Source organism: Perca flavescens, chromosome 10 (genome assembly GCF_004354835.1).
Source record: "Perca flavescens isolate YP-PL-M2 chromosome 10, PFLA_1.0, whole genome shotgun sequence".
NCBI classification, from domain to species: Eukaryota; Metazoa; Chordata; class Actinopteri; order Perciformes; family Percidae; genus Perca; species Perca flavescens.
The window spans coordinates 32,459,791-32,483,713 of record NC_041340.1 but is presented as its reverse complement, the minus strand read 5'-3'; positions in this window follow the sequence as shown (position 1 = coordinate 32,483,713).

Here is a 23,923-nt window from a genome sequence, read left to right as displayed (position 1 = left end):
TGAGAATTACATCTACTGATGAGAATGATAAAGGTGTATGAAGTCCTCCTACCTTATAGGAGTAAAGTTACTCCCATAAAGAGGCATATGCAACATTAAAAGACTTCTATCAAATATGCCTCGCTAGCTAGCTAGCTGTCTGGATTTACCCTGCAGAGATCTGGGGAGCAGTTAACCATAGTCCTCAGAAATCCACCGGAGTTTAAAATTCCAACACAAAGAAAGCGGAAGGAAACAGACATCGGCGAAAAGACATGCATCCGGCGGAATTTCATGCAGCACCGGAGCAATCCAGGAAGTGGAACGTCGTGGATATAGACGAATTTTGCACAGGTAGTGTACAGTGGGATTACCAGAGCTTTTTCTCTTAAAAAACGGCTGCCTGCTGCTGCTGGAAACAAGACGGATGAGAGCGGTGAGAGTGAACCAAAACAGTGAAGTTGGGCGCCAAAACAATAAGCTGAAAACAAGATTGGCGCTTTAGAGAGATCAGGGCACCTGCAGAGCTAGGTGATAATTCTCTGTGGGTTCATCAGTAATACATAACCTTTACATGCCTGTTATCATTCGATCCATTGCTGATATCAAATGGTGATTATCGCAACTTCTAAGGAACTACCAACCTATATGAGCTTCTTTAATGATAAAATTATAACAATTAGAGATAAAATTCAACACCTTTTGCCCTTAACTTCTAACAGTTCATCTTTAAATGCAGGACCGCTAGAAAGAACGACGACTCCCGACATATACTTGGACTGCTTTTATCCTATAGACCTTCAACAATTAATGTTAAAGATATCCTCAGCTAAGCCGTCTACCTGTCTCTTAGACCCCATCCCAACGAGGCTACTCAAAGAAGCGTTACCCGTGGTAAACACTTCATTATTAGATATGATCAACATGTCCTTACTAACAGGTTATGTACCGCAGTCATTTAAAATTGCTGTGATAAAACCTCTTCTGAAAAAACCCACCCTAGATCCTGAGGTCTTAGCAAACTATAGACCTATATCTAACCTTCCCTTTCTATCCAAGATCCTTGAGAAGGTGGTTGCTAATCAGTTATGTGATTTTCTACATAGCAACAGTCTATTTGATGATTTTCAATCAGGATTTAGAAAGAATCATAGCACAGAGACGGCACTGGTGAAAATTACTAACGACTTTCTAACTGCTGCAGACAAAGGACTTGTCTCCATTCTTGTTCTACTAGATCTTAGTGCTGCATTTGACACTATTGACCATACTATCCTGTTACAGAGACTGGAACACTTAGTTGGCATTAAAGGAATCGCACTAAGCTGGTTTAAGTCCTATTTCTCTGAACGATCCCAGTTTGTTAATGTTAATGATAAACCCTCCAAGCACGCTAAAGTTAGCCATGGCGTTCCTCAAGGCTCAGTGCTTGGACCAATTCTATTTTCCTTATATATGCTTCCTCTAGGTAATATTATTAGGAAACACTCGATTAACTATCACTGTTACGCAGACGATACCCAATTATATCTGTCAATTAAGCCAGATGAAAGTGGTCAGTTAGCAAGACTTCAAACGTGTATTGAGGATATAAAATCCTGGATGACCCACAATTTCCTGATGTTAAACTCAGACAAAACTGAAGTTATTGTGATAGGACCAACGCACCGCCGAACTTCGTTTTCGAAAGATATAGTTACTCTGGATGGTATTACCCTGGCCTCCAGCACTACTGTCAGAAATCTAGGAGTTATTTTTGATCAGGATATATCCTTCAACGCCCACTTAAAAACAAACCTCAAGAATAGCGTTTTTCCATCTTCGTAACATTGCCAAAATTAGGAATATCCTGTCTCAAAACGATGCTGAAAAACTAGTCCATGCATTCGTTACTTCTAGACTAGATTACTGCAATTCTTTATTATCAGGTTGCCCAAATAAGTCCATTAAGACTCTCCAACTGATCCAGAATGCTGCAGCACGTGTTCTGACGAGAACTAAGAGAAGAGATCATATTTCTCCTGTATTAGCTTCTCTGCATTGGCTTCCAGTGAAATATAGGATTGAATTTAAAATCCTCCTCCTGACTTACAAAGCTCTAAATGGTCAAGCACCATCATACTTAGAAGAGCTCATAGTACCTTATTGTCCCACTAGAGCACTGCGCTCCCAGAATGCGGGGCTACTTATGGTTCCTAGAGTCTCTGGAAGTAGACTGGGGGCCAGGGCCTTCAGCTATCAGGCTCCAGTATTATGGAACCAGCTCCCAGTCGGGGTTCGAGAGGCAGACACCGTTACAACATTTAGGGAGTAAACTGAAAACCCTCCTCTTTGATAAAGCTTATAGTTAGGGACGAGGAGTTGAAGCGTCCACCTAACCCGCCCACTGCTTCTCCTCGTAGTCATCAGTTTTTTTTTTTTTTTTCTATACTGTATAATTAATAATCGAGCGAGAGTAGAGGGAGGCGGTCCAGTACAGCCCGATCCGGTTGGGGGGAGTTCTAGCCCGACCAGGCACCTCTCTTTAACCTGCCTCTCTTAAGTTATGCTATTACAATTCTAGACTGCCGGGGAGGCTGTTCCTCCCTAAGACACACTGAGCTGCTCTCTCATCTCTACTTGTTACTTTTGTATGCATCCTGTCCCAGAAATGCTTGTTACTAATCTAGCTCTGGGGAGTTTACTCCCCGGAGTCCTTATAGTTTCTTCTTCGCAGAGCTATGCTCTGCGATTCTCTGCATTTCCCGGCTGCATCCTGCTGCGTCCTGCTGCATCCGCAGCCTCCCCCCGTGCTCTGCAGCGCCACGTTACATCCCGCAACGCCCTGCTGTGATGTTCATACGCACAGAGTAGTCAGGATCCGGTATAGGAGACTGCACTACTCAGTATGACACGATGTGCCCTGCTATGACATGAACTTCCACGATAACCTTCAAAGTCAATGTGACTTCTAATGTGACTGTTATCACCACTGTTCACCACGCCCCCAACCGGCCCGTCAGACACCGCCTACCAAGAGTCTGGGTCTGCCGAGGTTTCTTCCTAAAAGGGAGTTTTTTCTTGCCACTGTCGCAATAGCCACTGCTAATGCTTGCTCTTGAGGGAATTACTGTAATTGTTGGGCTTTTGGAATTTATAGAGTGTGGTCTAGACCTACTCTATCTGTAAAGTGTCTCGAGATAACTTTTGTTATGATTTGATACTATAAATAAAATTGAATTGAATTGAATTGAATTAATGCAACACTGCCTTAAAGTGACAGGCCCACTAACACTCGCTCCGTTCAAAGATACATCTGCAGCTGTGAATACGTAAATATCTAGTCCCAAAAAAAGAACTCAGTCACACACTTTATCAAACAAATTTCTATACAACATATTTTTAGTAGCAGTATTTTTACTTTACTGAGAATGGTCTGGTGTCAACCAGGCTAGCTATACAGCCCCTTGAAGCAAAATTGTGATATTGGACTACAGGCCCATAGACAGAGGGGGTTCTGGTGGTTTCGAAAGAACCTCGTCATTAAATACAAAATGAGGGAAAAACTGCAAATAGGTCCACTTTTTGAAAAAAAGAACCCCTCCTTCCACTAGGCTGGCTACGGGCCTGGGCTATGTAAATAACATTGACTTGAATTGAGTTATGCAACTCTCAGACACCAAAGTCTCATGGGACTCAAGAAACTAGTATCAACAATAATGAAATGTGTTGGGGACACACAGGTTGGCCCGTCGTGACTGTCCACCAGCAGAAGATACAGGCGATACCATAATTAAGTTGAAATGCCGAGCAAATGCCATGAAGCTGAAATATCACAGAGTTAAATTTGGGGTAATTATGAAAACAAACAGCCATGCGATCAAAGATAGAGCGTGTGATCTATTAGAGCGAGAGCCGGTTTGGTCCCAGGAGTGGGACGGGAGACCTGCAGTTTATTAATATGGATGAGGCTCGTTCGCTTTCTGTAGTTCTAATTCAGTCTCATTTACAGACTTAAACACAAACACACACACACACACACACAGGCTCTCTCATTCGCTTTGTCAGTTCAGTTTCTTTCAAAGATTATTTGCCTCCCTGTTTTCCCACGAGGAGCCTCAGAACAGCTGTACAACAGTTTATTATATAAACGATGAAGACGTTAATTTGCTCAAAGAGACAGAATGAGAGTGAGAGGAACAGGAGGGGCGACAGATAGTGGGATTTCGTTAATATTATCTCATTCATCATCTTTTCATCACACCGTCCTTTCTTTTGTCAGCTTCTGTTCTTCAATTGGTTTCTTCTCTAATTTTTATAGTTTACAGAAATTTGAAAGTGTATAGTTTAAAGGTGCAGTAGGTAAGACTTATAAAACTAACTTTCTGTCATATTTGCTGAAACTGACCCTATATTCAAGTAGAACTACATGAAGTAGGTAATTTAAAAAAGAAATCCGGCTCCTCTGGCACCACCTACAGCCTGGTGTGATTTGCAAAAATCCACAGCTGCCTGTTCAGATGCACCAATCAGAGCCAGGTCAATCACTGCTCATGCACACACGTTCATTCTCCCTTGTGGGGGGGGGGGGCTTAGGAGACCTTTTTGGGCTTAAGCAGAAAGGGGAGGGACTGAGAAGTTGTCGCAATCCTACCTACAGCACCTTTAAGGGGATTGTTGAAAATTTAGAAATAATAATTTAGAAAATAAAATGTTACGACATAAAATAAAAAATAAATCTCAACTCAAGGCCGAATCATGGCTTTTTCCATACCACATCTCAGACTTAAGCAGATTGAGCTTGCTTAGTTGTCATGGACATAGCCAAACCAGATGGCGCTCTTGGTTTAAAGAAAAAGTCTCAAGGAATGGCAATTCAGTGTGTTTTCAACCCTTTGTTGAACGGAGAGAGACATCTAGTGGGCTCAGAAAATAAAGAAAATGATTCATGGAGCTTCAGTTGGACATAAGTAGTATTCAAGCACAGCGGCGCTTTGAGCTAAATGCTAATAATAAAGGTTTTTGTATTTTAGACCACAATTTGTTCTATTAAAGTGTGTTTGCCATACATAGATATATAGATGCACGTCTTTACACACACACACACACACACACAAACACACACACACACACACACACACACACACACAAAAAAGTTGAAGGAGACAAATCACCTCTCGGGCCCTTTACAGCAGGAGACAGCTCTTTGACAGTAGAACCGAAATTGTCACCCAACAGTGCTCTGACACACGCACACACACACACACGCACACACACACGCACACACACACACACACACACACACACACACACACACACACACTCACATATATACATACACAGGCCCCTTACGAGACTCTCGGGTAGGAAGACAATGGCAAGCTGTCAGTGTGTGGGTGTGTGTGTGTGTGTGTGTGTGTGTCTGTCAGTGTAAGAGAAGCTCTTCTTAATTAGCAAGCTATCCTGATGACAACAGACTGGGGTCAAACTGTGCTGGGCTGCGCTGAGTGTGTGTGGGTGTTGAGGAGCGTCGTTTGACTTCTCTCCTTCATGACATGTCTGAGAGCTGAAAACACTCCCTAATCACTTTTGAGACACACACCCCCGCCACCGTCACCGAGGAAATACAAGCACATGCACACACACAGTTGATGATGCGTGTTGATGGATTGCACCCAGGCCAGGCAGATTATAGCTGCTCTTCCCTTTTGTTTCTTGTTTGTTGAACAGATGCTTCATAATGACACACACAGACACAACCTGGAGCTGTTCCATTTAAAATCAAGAGGAAACAGCCTTTGTAGATTCACTGCATGTTTCCCCCATGTTGCGGGTTGCACAGGAGGCCAGTTTTCAGCTGTGTAGCATGTTTGAAGTGGTTAAGAGCACATGATTTAATGATATCATTTGATGTCTTTAACCCTGTAAGAATTGGAATTAAAAAGGCTTGATGCAGCAGCTAGCTGTGATGAGATTTCTTTAGAGTAACAACACCAGGCTGAAAAGTAGCATCTCAGTGCCCTCTCTAGTTGAACGTTTCGGTAACACTTTACTTGAAGGTATCTACATTAGAGTGACACTGTCATGAACGCATGACACATGAACCCTAACCATAATTTGTCATGATAAAAACCGAATGACACTTACTAAAAGAAGCGTTATGCCATAAATGTTTATGACTTCTTTATCATGCTTATGACACGTTTATGATAGTGTCACGTCACTCTTATGTATACTTCAAGTAAAGTGTAACCAAAGTTTCTGGTTGGGTGTGGTCACACGATCACGGAAAGCATGTGTGGGCGCGCCGACAGTTTTGTTGTCATGTCGTCATTACATGAATTACTTCGAATTCCTTAATGGGGGCGACAGAAACTACGCACTATAGCTTTAAGATTTCCAAATTAAATTACAAAATAGACACCTACCAAGAGCCTGGGTCTGTCCGAAGTTTCTTCCCAAGAGGGAGTTTTTCCTCGCCACTGTCGCACTGCTTGCTCTTGAGGGAATTACTGTAATTGTTGGGGCTTTGTTAATTATAGAGTGTGGTCTAGACCTACTCTATCTGTAAAGTGTCTCGAGATAACTTGTGTTATGATTTGATACTATAAATAAAATTGAATTGAATTGAATTGAAAAACAATCCAGTGAAGCATTTCTTCTCTCAGGCTGCCTCCAACAATGCTCATACAATATGTATAAAAAAAGAATATAGGGAAAAAAACATAAAATAGACAGATAAAATTATATGTCCATCCATCCATCCATCCATCCATCCATCTTCGTCCGCTTATCCGGTGTCGGGTCGCGGGGGGAGCAGCTCCAGCAGGGGACCCCAAACTTCCCTTTCCCGAGCAACATTAACCAGCTCCGACTGGGGATCCCGAGTTCCCAGGCCAGGTTGGAGATATAATCCCTCCACCTAGTCCTGGGTCTTCCCCGAGGCCTCCTCCCAGCTGGACGTGCCTGGAACACCTCCCTAGGGAGGCGCCCAGGGGGCATCCTTACCAGATGCCCGAACCACCTCAACTGGCTCCTTTCGACGCAGCGAGCAGCGGCTCTCCTCCGAGCTCCTCACGGATGACTGAGCTTCTCACCCTATCTCTAAGGGAGACGCCAGCCACCCTCCTGAGGAAACCCATTTCGCCGCTTGTACCCTGGATCTCGCTCTTTTCGGTCATGACCCAGCCTTCATGACCATAGGTGAGGGTAGGAACGAAAACTGACCGGTAGATCGAGAGCTTTGCCTTCTGGCTCAGCTCTCTTTTAAATCGTCTACAACGGTGCGATAGATTGAATGCAATACCGCACCCGCTGCGCCCGATTCTCCGACCAATCTCCCGCTCCATTGTCCCCTCACTCATGAACAAAACCCCAAGGTACTTGAACTCCTTCACTTGGGGTAAGGACTCATTCCCTACCTGGAGGCATTCCATCGGTTTCCTGCTGAGAACCATGGCCTCCGATTTAGAGGTGCTGATCCTCATCCCAACCGCTTCACACTCGGTTGCGAACCGATCCAGTGAGTGCTGAAGGTCGCAGGCCGATGATGCCATCAGGACCACATCATCTGCAAAGAGCAGCGATGAGATCCCCAGCCCACCAAACTGCAACCCCTCCCACCCCGACTACGCCTCGATATCCTGTCCATAAATATTACAAACAGGATTGGTGACAAAGCGCAGCCCTGGCGGAGGCCAACCCTCACCTGAAACGAGTCCGACTTACTACCGAGAACCCGGACACAGCTCTCACTTTGGTCATACAGAGATTGGATGGCCCTGAGTAGAGACCCCTCACCCCATACTCCCGCAGCACCTCCCACAGTATCTCCCGGGGACCCGGTCATACGCCTTCTCCAAATCCACAAAACACATGTAGACCCGGTTGGGCATACTCCCAGGCTCCCTCCAGGATCCTTGCGAGAGTGAAGAGCTGGTCCGTTGTTCCACGACCAGGACGTTCGGCCTAGGGTGCTCTGGTACCAGGTACACTTATGAGCATCCCTATGTTCGAACATGGTGTTCCCATTATAGACAATCCATGACTAGCACAGAAGTCCAACAACAAACAACCACTCTGGTTTAGATCAGGGAGGCCGTTCCTCCCAATCACGCCTCTCAGGTGTCTCCATCATTGCCCACGTGTGCGTTGAAGTCCCCCAGCAGAACAATGGAGTCCCCACTGGAGCCCCATGCAGGACTCCAGTCAAGGTCTCCAAGAAGGCCGAATACTCCGAACTCCTGTTTGGTGCATATGCACAAACAACAGTCAGAGTTTTCCCCCACAACCCGCAGGCGTGGGAGGCGACCCTCTACGTCCACCGGGGTAAACTCCAACACAGCGGGCGCTCAGCCGGGGCTTGTGAGTATCCCACACCCGCCCGGCGCCTCACACCCTGGGCAACTCCGGAGAAGAAAAGAGTCCAACCCCTATCCAGGAGTATGGTTCCAGAACCGAGACTGTGCGTGAGGGTAAGCCCCACCAGATCTAACCGGGTAGCGCTCCACCTCCCGCACCAGTTCCGGCCCTTCCCCCACAGAGAGGTGACGTTCCACGTCCCCAGAGCCAGCGTCTGCCGCCCGGGTCTGGTCCGTCGAGGCCCCTGACCTTCACTGCCACCCATGTGGCATCGCACCCGACCCCAACGGTTCCTCCCACAGGTGGTGGGCCCATGGGCTGGAGAGATGGGAGCCACGTCGCTTGTTCGGGCTGTGCCCGGCCGGGCTCCGTGGCAAACCCGGCCACCAGGCGCTCGCCGACGAGCCCGCCGTCTGGGCCTGGCTCCAGACGGGGGCCCCGGGCTTCCTCCGGGCAGGGTCACTCCATCTCTACCTTGCTTCTTCATTGGGGTTTTTGAACCATTCTTTGTCTGGCCCCTCACCTGAGACCACTTTGCCTTGGGAGACCCTACCAGGAGCACAAAGCTCCAGACAACACAGCCCTCAGGTTCACAGAGACACACAAACCTCTCCACCACGATAAGGTGATGGTTCACGGAGAAGTAGTCTAGGAGTGAAAATTATATGTGATATAATGTAATTCTATAATATCTGGTGCCGAGCTTGTCCCACTGCCAGCCATCGGCCGTGCAGTATGTGGGCGTAGGCAACAGCAGGTGGTTTAGCTGACAGTGGGGTGTTCCCGCTCCCACTGGGCGTGGTGTGAGATGGGTGGGCAGCTGACACGTAGCTTGTAATGAAGCTTCATGAAGCTTCGTGAACCATTTTCTTGTTTTCTGAGCCCACTAGATTGTGCTTTTGGCTCACGGAATGGCAATTTAGTGTGCTTTCAACCCTTTGTTGAACAGAGAGCGCCATCTAGTGGGCTCAGAAAATGGCCATCACTAACTGGCACGTGACCTGGGGGAAGAGGGGCATCCATGCACTCTGCGGCCAAAGTAAAGAGGCAAGGCAGGTCATCCTCCTCGTCTTATTCATCTCATTGTTTGGAGCATCGGGGTGCAGCCGATGCATTGCATTACATTACATTACATGTCATTTAGCTGCCACTTTTATCCAAGGCGGCTTCCATTAAGTGCATTCAACCATGAAGGTAGAAACTCCGGACAGCAAGAATCAAGTGCACGTACATTAGCTTCAAATTAAGCCAAACTACAAACAGCCGCACATTAAGTGCAACGGGTAAGTGTTTTTTTTTTTTTTTGGAGGTGGGTTTTGCCAAGGTGCAATCGGAAAATATGTGTTTTTAGCCTGCGGCGGTAGATTATTAGAATTTCAGCTGTCCTGATGTCAATGGAGAACTCGTTCCACCATTTTAGGAGCAAAGGATATCAAACAGTCGGGATTTCGTTGAGTGATTGGGTGTCCCTCGCAGAGAGGGAGCAGTAAGCAGATTGGCCAACGCAAAGCGGTGTGGACGGGCTGGGGTGTAAGGTTTGTCCCGGATGTGAGCTGGGCCTGATCCTTTCGCAGCACAGTACACAAGTACTAGTGTCTTGAAGCGAATGCGGGCAGCAACTGGTAGCCAGTGAAGGAAGCGGAGGAGCGGTGTAGTGTGAAAGAAGACCAGTCGAGCTGCGGCATTCTGGATAAGCCGCAGAGATCAGATGGTACTAGCAGGCAGACCAGCCAGGAGGGAGCTGCAGTAGTCTAGGAGTGAAATGTCAGCCTCTATGTGGCTGAGTAAAAGAGGGAGATGGGTGCGGAGCCAGAGACTCGATGGGGTTCACCAATAGCGAAGAACCATTAGGGACAAAATAGAACCACTACCTGAAACAACAAGTCTCCAAGAATATATATTTTTAAAGTAGGACTGTTTCTCGGTCTGAACATCTGGTAATTCAGTGACAAGACAGAGTCTTGGCAAAGAACGAGTAAAAATATATCGAAACTACAGAAACGTCTTGTCAATCCTCCCACACTTGTCAGCCATTATTATGTACATGCAGTATGTTCCAAACAACCATACGCTTATTGTGGCACTTTTTCATTCACATATATCCGCAGCTATGCAGCAGCAGTTTGAAACAGACATATGAACAGCACAGAGATGGATTACAAGTGGTTTAAGAGGTTTTCTTCTGACAGTTTGACGATTTTTGGGTTGGGTATTGCTTTAGGTCAGTTATCAAGTTTGAACCTAATCTAAAGTCTATATAATACTGAACAATAGTTAAAGCAGTGTTGGGAGTAGAATAGCTGTGGCCAAGTGCAACAGAGTTTCTGTGGATTATTCCTTTGAATGTTGTAAAGACTTTGTAGTAAAAGGAGGGTTGTAATTATTCATTTGTTTATTTTATTAACTTTAACCGCCACTAAATGCTTTTGTTGTTGAATGTTGAAAGGTTAGTGTGAACCACCTCCAAAAAATGGTCCATGTGCTGGTTCTCCATGTATGGTTTCCATCATGGATGCATGGCCAGTACTGGTGTGCATTGTAAAAGTGATTGTTTTTTCCCCTTCTTTAGAAGGCATGAAATGGCAAGACAAGAAACCTAGAATAAACCGAAAGAAACTGGCTATGCCTAGAAATAAGAGTGGTCTGTCTTTATTACTTAGCATACAATGTAAGATTCCAACTGTCCTGGGCATATATAGATACAAATAAATATGAGGTTTGTAGCTGGGAGTGGTTGGAGTAGAGGGCTATATTTAAATATAATAAAGTAATCTCTATATTGTCATTCTGGTACCATCCTAAATACAATAACAAAATAGATAATCCACTAATTGATTTTTCTTGCGAAATCGCAAAGGCAGTAAGGAAACATTTGTCTATAAATGGACTGCTTCTACCATCTTATGATATGACCAATGCTGGATGTCACTAAGGAATGAAAACAGCTTGACCAATAAGCACTCAGTTCTCAAAAGACTTTTCCATTTTCTGCCAGACATACCGTTGCTCAGGCAACTTACTTATCTGCATCAAGCAAATGGGTGGAAAGAAACCTAGTTCAGACCTTTCAAAAGTTTCAGGCTGGACAGCTTGACAGTTGGGTGGAAAACGCGGGTCGAATGGTGTTAGCTGTCTCTCCTGCCAAAAACTGCCTGCCTGTGTTTTTGAGTGTGCAGCAGCCCTGCTAGTACCGATGCCCCTTCTGCTATCATTATTTAGCTACATAACACCATAAAGAGAAACAGAATAAAAAGAAGAGAATGGGGCCATGAGGCTGCAGTAATGGGCTGGTAATGGACTATAAAACAGCAGTAAAATCCACACACTTGCCCTCACAGGCCAAATAACGCACACACACATACACACAAGCCACATCTCTGTCTACCACAGGCCTCCTTAGACTGGCATCAATCAAACGATAATGATAAATAAACTGTTAAAAACGCATCTGGACAATTGCACTTGAATATGTTATAGAGTTTGTTTTCGGTGGGAAAATGTCAATAACCATAATATAGAAAAATAGAATGGAAGAATACAAACAGGAATAGATAGTGAAGCAGACAACAGAAACAAACAGCTCTCTAGCTCTGCTAAAAAGAGTCTCTGGCTGTAGCCTGGGGTGATTTTCTCCTGTCCGCCCGACCACCCTGTTATACCTTCTCCACCACATTTATACCATGAAGTACGCTGTGAGCACCCATTTAACCGGCATTTTAGATGCATATCCGTTTTTCCTAACTGAGTTCAAGAGAAGTTTAAAATCTTGTAATCTCCCCTAGTGTCAAAGGTTTTCTAGATCCAAGTTTTAACATGGTGAAAGGTGACATGATTCAGGGAAATTACCCTGGTTTTACAGTGGTTTGTTTATTTAACTTGGTATTAACTTAATATTGGAGCAAATGAGAGAGTGAATGGATATTTACTGCAGTTTACAATATTCTTTTCTGATTAAAAATCACAGTAACAGTAACATTTACAGTAGCCTAGAAAGGAAGAGGCTAAAAAGAGAGCCCTGGCACCAAGATGCTGTTCATTTATTCAAGATTACCCACTTCTCACTCTATCTGGAAATCCGAGCTTGTAATGAGCATCTTCAGTGTACTGGGAATTAATTTGGTTCCCTATTTAAATTTAGCCAGCAGCCCAAAATCTGCTGGGCATATATATATATATATATATATATATATATATATATATACATAGTTTCCCATACATAGTTTCTACTTGGGCGCACTGCCCAGGTAAATACAATCTGAATTCAATTTTCAACGGTGTAAATTTTTACAGAGCACACAGCCACAACCTTCGGTCCCCCTACAGGTTGTCTCATTGGAACTATAGTGCGCACTAAAAGTTACATAGTGTTGCCTTACCACCGCATTATATAGTGGTGGCACGTAGTGTGTTAAAATTAGGCAACCAAACTATGTACTTGGTTAGATTTAGGAACAGATAGTCTCGCATTACCAGACCTGGAGATATCCTAACACAACACATATACAATACAATATCGCAATTAGGTATTTTTCATGAGAGATTATAGAGTTTGGAATCTGGCGGTCAAAATTACCGCTCCCGGCAATTCTAGTAGTTATGGAAATCCAGCACTTCTAATGTTAAGGAACTTGTTTTGGTGTAACATTTGCACCTCGCAAAAGAAAATGCCACATACGATATTAAATTAAGTTAACTATTCACACAATACAGTAACGTGGGCTGCATAAAGTAGCTGGATACATGGTGCACAGAGTGCACAGATCAGTCCCCCGGATATAAATACCGGGAGCAATTCTTGCTCTTCCGCTCTGCAGGGTCTTCCCGGTTCGAGATGTCCCTGTGCGCTGTGCTGCTCCTGCGTCATCATAGTTATGATGACTTGTTGAGGTCCAGACCCAAAGTCCACTCGGGGCCGAGAGTTTGATCCTGTTTGGGAGCACTGCACACAGCCGAGAGACTGCCACTGCTGCTTTTTGCCGGTTTAGATTTCTTGTGCAAAAGTTTTATTGAGTTTTGCCTGGTTTTTATTATACAACCTTTTGATTGTTTTAATAGACTGTTAATGTTCATTTTGGCTTTGTTGTGTTTGTTTTATCATTTTGTTGGAGGATGTTACTAAATTGAAATAGTGGGTTGTGGGAAGTAAGTGGCTAATTCTTCTCTTATGTAAATGTTTTTTATGAGTGCCTTTGCTGTGTTCTGTTTTATTGATTATTATTGTTTTCTTTTTGTTTGCTGCGTTTTGTGAGGTTTTAGGCCACTTGTTTTTAGGTGCCCCTTCAGTTGAGTGTGGCCGTAGCTCCTCTGTCGCTTTTAGTATCGCTTCCATTTTTGGATATTTTGTGTCTTTTATTTGTGGTTGTTTTAAATTCCAGGCATTAGTATTTTCCAACATTTATTTTGTGTCTTTATTTAATTGTGTTGTATATATTTTTACAGATTTTTTTTTTCTCAGATTCTTTTTTTAAAGATTATTCTTTTGGCATTTTAGGCCTTTATTTGACATGACAGCCCAGACATGAAAGGGGGAAGAGAAAGGGACAATGACATGCAGCAAAGGGCCACGGGTCGGAACTGAACCTGCGGCCGCTTGTGGCGAGGACCGAGCCTCCGTACATGGGGCGCATGCTCCACCAGGTGTGCCACCCAGGCGCCCCTTTACTGATTGTTTCAATACAATATTTTGGATTTTTGAATTTACCTGCCTCTGCAAAATAGCCTCGGGAAGGAACTTGTTTTGGTGGAATGTATACAGTATATAGACAAGGGTCAGATCCACCCTTCGCTCCTTCATTAGGATACATCATCTGGGAAACATGAATGTCGGAACCAAATGTTGTGCCAGTCCACCTCATAGGTATGGAGGATATATTTATTCATAATTCAAATTGAAAGTCCAAAGAGAAAACGAAGCGAGATCAAATAAAAAATATTATTTTACTACGCTACAAGGAAAAATCATGCCATAATTCAATTTAAAAAAGAAAAAAGGAAACTGAAAAAGCAAAGTTGAAATTTAAAAATTATAAAAAAAACAATTGATTCTAGAATCTAGACCGGGAGTTTGCCGTAGTAGCAGCAGCCAACAACTGGAAACGTTTTACAATATTTGTCGATATTACAATATTTCTATTTCACCACTAAATTCGCTTCTGAGACTTTTTTATGCGAGAAATTAACTGTGTAGAGTTTGAATATGGTCAGTTTTACCAAAGTTGATGGCCAATTGCACATTTTCTCCGATGTTGTCTGACTCGTGAAGCTCCAGTCTGACGTGACAGCCAGCTGGTGGTATCGCTTCCCTGCCGGCCGGCCAGTGATGCTCACAGACCCCACTGTCAGCTGGAAGTATCTCAATAGACAAGTTTATTTCCTGAAATATGGCTTGTTTTCCATTTGAACCAGTTTGAACACATTGTCATCAATATTAACAAGGTTTAAAATTACCCATTTTTCAAATTTGGATATCATTTCAAAATCGGAAATCAAATGAATAAAAAAGTACACAGGCCCAAATACAGTAACTACATGAAAACATCACTGTTGTTGCATGAAATGTCGTGAGTGTTTAGCCTACATCATCAGTTTCTATCATCTATTGTGAAAGAAGAGGCCAAGCCAGCCTGGAAGCAGCAGCCGGATGCTCCTCAACTGTGTTTCCCAGCAGTCTGCTCCCCCTGCTGCCCATAAGGTGCCTCTGCACCCCTTTCGTTTCAGACCCTCCCACCAGCCTTTGGGCCATGCCTCCGCTTTTGACATCTGTAAGTGGAAAGGCCAACCGTTAAATCCAAATGGAAAATCCAAATGGAAAAGCCAAATGGAAAATTCAAAAGATAAATCATTTTACATTTCAACGTTTCCTTTTTCTTTTTAAATTCAATTATGGCATGATTTTTCCTAGTAGCGTAGTAAAATAATAATATTTTTCAAATTTTATCTTGCTTAGTTTTCTCTTTGGACTTTCAATTTGAATTATGAATAAATATATCCTCCATACATAGGTGGAGATTTTTCATTGACTTAGAAAAATGACCAACTGGTGGCGTTGGATGCAAAATGAAGGGATGAACTAAGTCATACAATTCATCCTCTGTGCACCTTAAATGTCTGTACCAAATGTCAATCCTTTCAATAGTTTTTCTCTAATCTAAAACACAACACACTAAATTCCACCATCAGTTTTGTTTAAATAAATAATCTTTAGATTTCCCTCTTAATTTGAATGGCATAATGTACACTTTGACTTAAAAGAACATTGGACATTGTCACTGATTGGTTCTGTTTTCCCCAACAGGAAAAAGAATCAAATCCTCATGATAGTTAAATGTATGGCAGCATGCAACCACCAATCGGGAGAGATGATAGGATTTGATGTAACAAACAGTGTAATGACTCACAGCCCCCAGGAACCACAAACACATGAAGAACTCTGAATTCCTGTCACCTCGTCTCCGCAGACTAAAACCTGTCGCATATCATCCTGCCTCATAACTGTCCCATCAATCTTTTCCCCGCCACCTAATAATCTTAAAGCAACCGTTGCAGTGAACTAGAAAAAGATAAAAAAAAAAAAAAAATCATTCTCTTTGGTGATTCAAGCTACAGCAAGACATTGATCTTTGTACTTCTACCAGTACACTGGTCTCAAAGGCTCAAAACTAAATCTCTCCCCTGTCTTTGAAGGGCAAAATTCAATTTGTATGCCTTCTTTGTGTGTGTGTGTGTGTGTCTGTGTGTGTGTCTGTTGTGTGTGGCGCTAATAAAGCTGATGGCACGTTGAGCTACTGGTTTGATTAAAGAGAGTTACTCTGTCTTCTTGTGCGTCTTTGCTCCCTCATTCTCATTCCGAGTCTCTCTTTCTCATTTCCTCTTTCCCTCCGTTACCAACGCTCGGGACAAACGGATCAGAGAGGAGAGAAAGGAAAGGGAGGAGAGGCAGAGAGAAGAAGGTGGGTGGTTGTTAACCTTTGCAGAGATGCCACTTTGTTGATTTCCCTCTGCGTTTCATCTTACACTTCAATTAATTAAAGCCATCAAACATGCACGCAAAGCTACGGGCATTTCTCAGTCTGCTAATTAAAGCATCTGTTTCCACCTGATCTCTGCTGCTTTGGCCTCGTTATCCTCTTTCCCTCCATCCCTCCATCGCCACAGCCTTCATTTAGACGGGAGCTGGTACATCACTTGTATGTCTTGGTTCATTTACGAGTCTGCGCTGCTTTCGTTGCTTACGTCGTTTCCTACGAAGATGCAGATTGATTACGGTTCGTCCATGCATGTATTCTCTCCTTTACCTCTCCCTCTCAGTGTGTCATCCTTCCTCCACTTCTTCGTTCCCCACTGTCACCTACCCTCTCATCCTCTCTCCTCTGTTATCCTGTTGGTGAAGAGGCTCAGCCATCATTAGTGACCCCAGCGCTCCCTCACCATAGTTTAGCAGACACTTTTGGGAGTTCTGGACTTTTTGTGGATAAAATTGAATCTCGGCTCAACAGAAAACTTCTGATGATAGCTGGCATTTCTTGTGTTACGACTTTTTTTTTTTTTTTTTTTTAATAATGAGACATTAACGCATGGTAAGTGACAAGCATGTCAAGCAGAGCTGCTAAATACACTTAAGAGGGAAATCCTGTTAAATGAAGAACAATAAAAGAAGTGATGTCCCAGCATTAATCAAAGTGCCCTTGTGACTTGACAGCCAGATGCTAAGAAGCATCCAACAGGTTTTAGGAAAACAAAAATTGTGGCTAATCAAAGGACCAGTATGATAAAAGAGGTTGTCAAATTGTAATCCTGACATCCATAAAAAACACTAGAAATGTCTTTCTTCTGGGTTCCACATGGAGGAAACAAGAGTGCGATAGCATTCTCAGCTTTTTGGAAGGGATCACATTCTGTCTTTTTTTTTTACTGTTCTTTCTTTTAAGCTTAAAAGCTAGAGCTAGTGCAGACTGCAAGACTTGCAAATTTTCAGAACTGCACAAACTACACAACTCATCTCAACAAGGTATGTTGCCAATCGGGCAACAGACCCTCAGGTTGCAAAACCTAGCTCTGAGGATGTGGAATGGGTCTATTGTCATGGTTAACAGTGAATTGAGCTTGAAAGGAAAGATTGCGATTTATCACTTGATTTACGTTCCAACCCTCACCTATTGAGCTTTAGAACACGAATTTCCTTTGCAGGGTGGCTGGGCTCAACTTTAAAGATAGGGATCTTAAACATTCAGAAGAAGGTTGTAGTAGAACAGCTGCTCCAACGCAATGAAAGGAGCCAGTCAAGGTGGTTCAGGCATCTGATCTGGATGCCTCTTGTCTATATGGAAAGCCAAGATTTGTGAAAGTCTCACAAGAGGGTTAAGGTTAGACATTGCCCTAGAATGGTTAAGGTTAGGCATTGAACTCGAATGGTTAAGGTTAGGATAGGTTCCCCCCACAGATCTAGGGTTAACAATCAGACACAACCCTCTTGGACAACTCCATGTGCAGGTGTTTCAGGCACTTCCAAATGGAAAGACACCCGTGGTATACCTTGAAAACAAGGGGGATTACAAACGCTATCTGGCGTGGGGTCGCCCTTTGTTTCCCCCAGGAAGGGCTAGAGGATGAGCATGGTGAGGAGGACCCCTGGGTTACCTTGCTTACCCTGCTGCCGCCATGACATGGACCCAGAAAATCGCGGCGGCAGAAGTAGTAGAAAATGGGTGGTTGGATGTTTGTTTGAAATCTGTCATTGCGTCTGGGACACGTCATGAGGTGGTGAAGATGTGTCCCGAAACCACTCGACCCAAGTTTTGATTTTAATGCCAAGTTTTGTCGCAGATTTCAAACATTTGTCTGGTTGATAGTCAAGGATGTCCAGATAAAGCTTCACGAACCACTAGTTGTATTTGTTGGCCCAAATAGATGCCACTTTTGGTTAAAAGAAAAAGGCTCAAGGAAAGGCCATTTAGTCTGCTCAGAAAATAAAGAAAATGTTTCGCTGAGCTTCATTTGGACATCAGTACCTGTTGGACTGATTTCTTCAACTAAAGGTCTTGCCTTTTGCAGCTATAATCTCTCTAACTCCTAGCTTTACCTCCTCCTCTCCTCCTTTCATGCGGTGTTTTCCTCTGTTCCTGTAGGCTATCCCACCAGGAAAAATCCATTAATGGCCAAACAAATTTGAGCAGTCTTTACTTGGATTAAAAGAAATGTACTGTTTTTCAGTCTGCTGAGCAACTTGGTCGAACCAAACTATCTTTGCTGTCAAAAATCCATAACTGTGCAGGATGTTCACTTCAACCAATCAGGAAGCAAGAATCTTGCCAATGCTCCCCTCGACGATCTCCCCGTGTCCCTCAACGATTTCTTTTCTCCAGCAAAACACACACACACACACACACACACACACACACACACACACACACACACACACACACACACACACACACCCTGTCGAGCAAGAGACCCAGGGTTGGCAGACGAGTAGGGCTGTCATTTGTCAGCTACATCCCAGAGGTAACATAAGGGATAGGCAGCACAAGTGTGTGTGTGTGTGTGTGTGTGTGTGTGTGTGTGTGAGCTAAATTGGGCGTAGCAGTGATGTTGTATGGAACGATCAACCAAATGATCCAAAATTTAGTTTGATGCTTCCTGGCTTGAACTTGAGGTGGAGTGGAGGGAGGAAGGGAGTGAAAAGACAAAGAACGAGAAAGTGAAAGACGAGACAGGGACGGGATGAAAAAGGGTGAGAGGAAAGAGGAGGCAAACAGTGTTCACAGTCTCAATCTGAATACATTTAAATACATTCTTTCTCTTAATTTTAATCATACTCAGTGTGGCTACTGAAACAAGCCCAGTTGCCTCATGAGTGTGAATATATTATCTCAAAATCTGAAGTTCATTGTTTGGAGAGAGACTTTTCTATTCTGGTACTTCAGGTTGTCCTGTGTAATACACTACTGCCATCCAGTGGTGAGACAATAGAATTACTTATTTCCAGTGGCGTCCTTACATACAGTACCGTAAAAATAAAACACTTCTCAATGATAGACCATAATTTAAAGGATAAAATATGTTTCTGTGTTTAGTTACTATGCACTTTGAACATCTGTTATGCTTCATTAGCACAGCTATTCCTTCAAACACAAACCTTTATAGCTGCACAAAAACATACAAAATAAAATAAAGCTTGAGTACACAAACTAATTTACACACACACACACACACACACACACACACACACCGTAGTGGGCAGTGCCGCCCTAATATCATCCATTACGCTGTGATCTCCACTAATAGGCCACTCCGGTTGCAGGCTAATTCAAGAGCCTGATTAGCATAAGTGAGCTATGGCATTCATTAGCCTTATCAAGGATTCATAAAGCTGACCAAAATGAATGGGATCCTCTACACGGTGTCCAAGAAGAGCACTGAAGTCACTTACCAAGTCTGTTTTTCTCTTACACACAGACACGCAGATTCAGTACAGTGGTTAAATGTACCCTGGGGCAATAAAATGTGTGTATAAAATGCTCCTCTATGAAAAGCATAAAATACAGCCATCATGTCAATTTCAGCTAACATGTTGGAGCTTCATGAAGCTTCATGAACCATTTAAAAAAGCATTCTGAGCCCACTAGATGGCGCTCTTGGTTTAAAAAAAAAGGTTAAAGGAATGGAAATTCTGTGTGCTTTCAACCCTTTGTTGAATAGAGAGAGCCATCTAGTGGGTCCATAAAAATAAAGAAAATGGTTCATGAAGCTTTATTTGGATGTTACTATTAGGAGGTAAAACAAAGTAAGGTATAACAGGCTAAAAGAGAATATGGTTTCAGAAGTAAAAATCCTATTCATTTTCTCCATAAGGATTTTGACTATTAGCCATACTGTCTAAAAACCAGTGTTTCTCAAATGGGGGTACGTGTACCCCTAGGGGTACTTTGGAGGACTGCAGGGGGTACGTGAGATATTTAACAAAATGTTTAATAGTTACAAGGCTTTTGTCCAGAACATTGTTCCCCTTTATGTAGAATTTTTTTTTCCTACCAAAAATGTGACATTTGTGTCACCTTCTTTGGACCTAATCATGCCTTCATTTCTTCTACTTTTTAAAAGTTTCTCGCTTTTTTCTTCTTATGTCACTGTTTTTGAAACTATTTTGGTCAAAATAGTTCTATTAAAGTGTCACTAAAAGCTAGACTAATGCTCTTGTGGCTCCAAAATATATTTAGTTTACTGTCACTAGTCCGAATCAACGACAGTTCGTTTACCAGATAATCGGCGGGCAGAGGTCCCTCGCCTTGAAAAACTCAAGGCGAGGGAGAAACAACAACAAACTTCGAACTAGCAAGCTGGACATTTTGGGACGGATTGTGGCAGGATTGCTGTGGACGAAGTTACACAGGGCAATGCAGTGGTAAGACCAATTTACGTTTAACCATGTATCCAGCTAATGTAAATAGCTCATGTTACTGTTTTGTGGTTAATTAATATTTTATGTTGAGTTTTCTCTTATCAGGGTGTAAATGTTCCACCGAGACAATTTTGCAGAGGCTGAGTCCAGAGTTTAGCGCCACACAAGACGATTCTGATTGGTTTAAATAACTTTGAAAACCCAATGTGTTCTTTTTCTCCTATCCTGCAATGTACAGTATGTGTGGAGGAGCCAGACCTTACTCCATAGCGCTGTGGAAATAGGTCTGGCAATGCGAGACTAATGCTGCGTTCCAGACACGATTTTTAGCTCGTAAGTTACAACTTCAAGTCACGACGTTCCAGGAAAAGTCACGACAAGCTAACGTTAACGTTAGCTAGCGGCTACCTAACGTTGACGTAAGCTAGCGCTAGCTGATAGTAGCGATTTCTAGTCGGCGACATATTTTGGGCTTCATTTAACAAACATAACCTGTAATGGTACACAATCGTATGTGTATTGTTTTGATTACAATGTGCGGAATTACTTTACTTTGCCTATTTATGTCTATTTATTTCTATTTCTCACCGTTAATCACCGGCGTCTGTATAGCATCAACAGGGGTCGCCATTGTCGTTTGTGTGTGCGACGTCAAAAACTGTAACTTGGAGTACAACTATCTGGTACGAGTTCATGGGTAGTAAGTTAAAGGGTTTGACTGCCGTTCCAGGGCACTTTCACGGGTAGAAGGCTGTGAAAACACAAGTTACGGGTTGCATGGAACGCGCCATAATTGTCATAAACACGACCATGACCAAAAAGGCAGATGTACCTCACAAAGCCAATTAACAAATGATTTATGTTTAAATCATAAAATAAAAAGTAACAAACTAACAGTGGGATATGTAATCAGTGAGTTCAGTAGTGTGAGTGGGTGCATTAGTGAATGAACTAAAGGATTAATGAACCACAGGACTACTCACCTAAAGGATTATTAGGAACACCCTATTAAGACCATGTTTGACCCCTATTCGCCTTCAGAACTGCCTTAATTCTTCATGGCATTGATTCAACAAGGTGCTGGAAGCATTCTTTAGAAATGTTGGCCCATATAGGATAGGATAGCATCTTGCAGTTGAAGATTTGTGGGATGCACATCCAGGGTATGAAGCTCCCGTTCCACTACGTCCCAAAGATGTTCTATTGGGTTGAGATCTGGTGACTGTGGTGGGGCATTTTAGTACAGTCTCATTGTCACGTTCAAGTAACCAATATGAAATGACTCGAGCTTTGTGACATGGTGCATTATCTGCTGGAAGTAGCCATCAGAGGATGGGTACATGGTGGTAATAAAGGGATGGACATGGTCAGAAACAATGCTCAGGTAGGCTGTGGCATTTAAACAATGCCCAGTTGGTACTAAGGGGCCTAAAGTGTGCCAAGAAAAAATTCCCTACACCATTACACCACCACCACCATCCTGCACAGTGGTAACAAGGCATGACGGATCCATGTTCTCATTCTGTTTACGCCAAATTCTGACTCTACCATCTGAATGTCTCAACAGAAATCGAGACTCATCAGACCAGGCAACATTTTTACAGTCTTCAATTGTCCAATTTTGGTGAGCTCGTGCAAATTGTAGCCCCTTTTTCCTATTTTTAGTGGAGCTGAGTGGTACCCAGTGGGGTCTTCCGTTGGTGTCGCCCATCCGCCTCAAGGTTGTGCGTGTTGTGGCTTCACAAATGCTTTGCTGCATACCTCGGTTATAACGCATTTTTGCCCCCCAGGACTGCAGCATACTGGATGTTTTTTCTTTTTCAGACCATTCTTTGTAAACCCTAGAAATGGCTGTGCGTGAAAATCCCAGTAACTGAACAGATTGGGAAATACTCAAACCAGCCCGTCTGGCACCGACAACCATGCCACGCTCAAAGTTGCTTAGATCACCTTTCTTTCCCATTCTGACATTCAGTTTGGAATTCAAGAGATTGCCTAGACCTGGACGACACCCCTAAATGCATTGAAGCAGCTGCCATGTGATTGGTTGATTAGATAACTGCATTTACGATAAATTTTACAGGTGTTCCTAATAATCTTTAAGGTGAGTGGATGTGCAATGTTGCACGGTGCAGCAAACCAAAGAAGACAGCAACCAAGGCCAGGATGATGTGTCAGAGGGGAGAACTGAACCCAAAAAGCTTTTAAAGGTTCACTAGCCCACAGAGCCCAGGTGTGGCCACTCTACTAACAAGCCTCTGCCACTCCCACCTGCAAGGGAAGCAGACGCACAAACCAAGCAACAGGCAGACATGGTAAAGAGGGCCGTCACATGTCACAATGTTCATCTTGTGGGCATAAAAACTAATTTGAGTTAAAAGTTAAAGGGACGGATAATCTTTAAAAAAAGCTCCACTGTTGCGTTCCCGTCTAATGGGTAAAAACACAAAAGTCTGCTCCGATCAGCTCACGGTGGCACCCTATATTTAGCTACATAAATCAAAATATAGAGTGATTACTCGCACATGGCCACTCCGCCGTTGGGTATCCACAGCCTGCCTATACTTGGTCCGGATGGCTTTCAGCTTTGATGATATCTGACTTTTACAGATAGCGTCTCGTGTGGATATTACGTCCCTCCAGGTACAAGATACTGCTGAAAAAAATTCAGTCCATACGGCTATATATTTTGACTGTCAGGATCCCCATTCCACGCCCTGTTGTGCCTTTGAGGCTTTGTAATCTAAGGTTGTTCGGAGCAATAACTCCACCACCTCGTCTGTCCAGACGAAATTGTCAGCTTTTGTTGTTCGCTTTGCCATGTTTTGGTTTCGCGCTACTAGGGAGAGGAGAGGGAGAAAGTAGGAGAAGAGGGAGAGAAGTAGAAGGAAGGTTCTACGCAGGCGCACAGACTCGGTGGTGTTGTGTGGCAGTGCCTCACACTACCAGCTAGCCGCCTGGTGTGCATACTACAGCGAATTTCACACACTTGCGTCACCATATGCACGCAGAATTCCCCCCCAAAACGCGGAATAAAAAGTGAGAATGCAAGGCCACTTTTGAGTTTTCTCTTCAGATCATTTCCATCTAATGGTGCGTTCTTTTTGTCTTGTAATCGCAACTAGTAGCTCGAGTGTGACGTCACATCCATGTCGAAAACCGAACAATCGCGGGTTGTTGCGTTCTTTTTATCACACAATACTACGA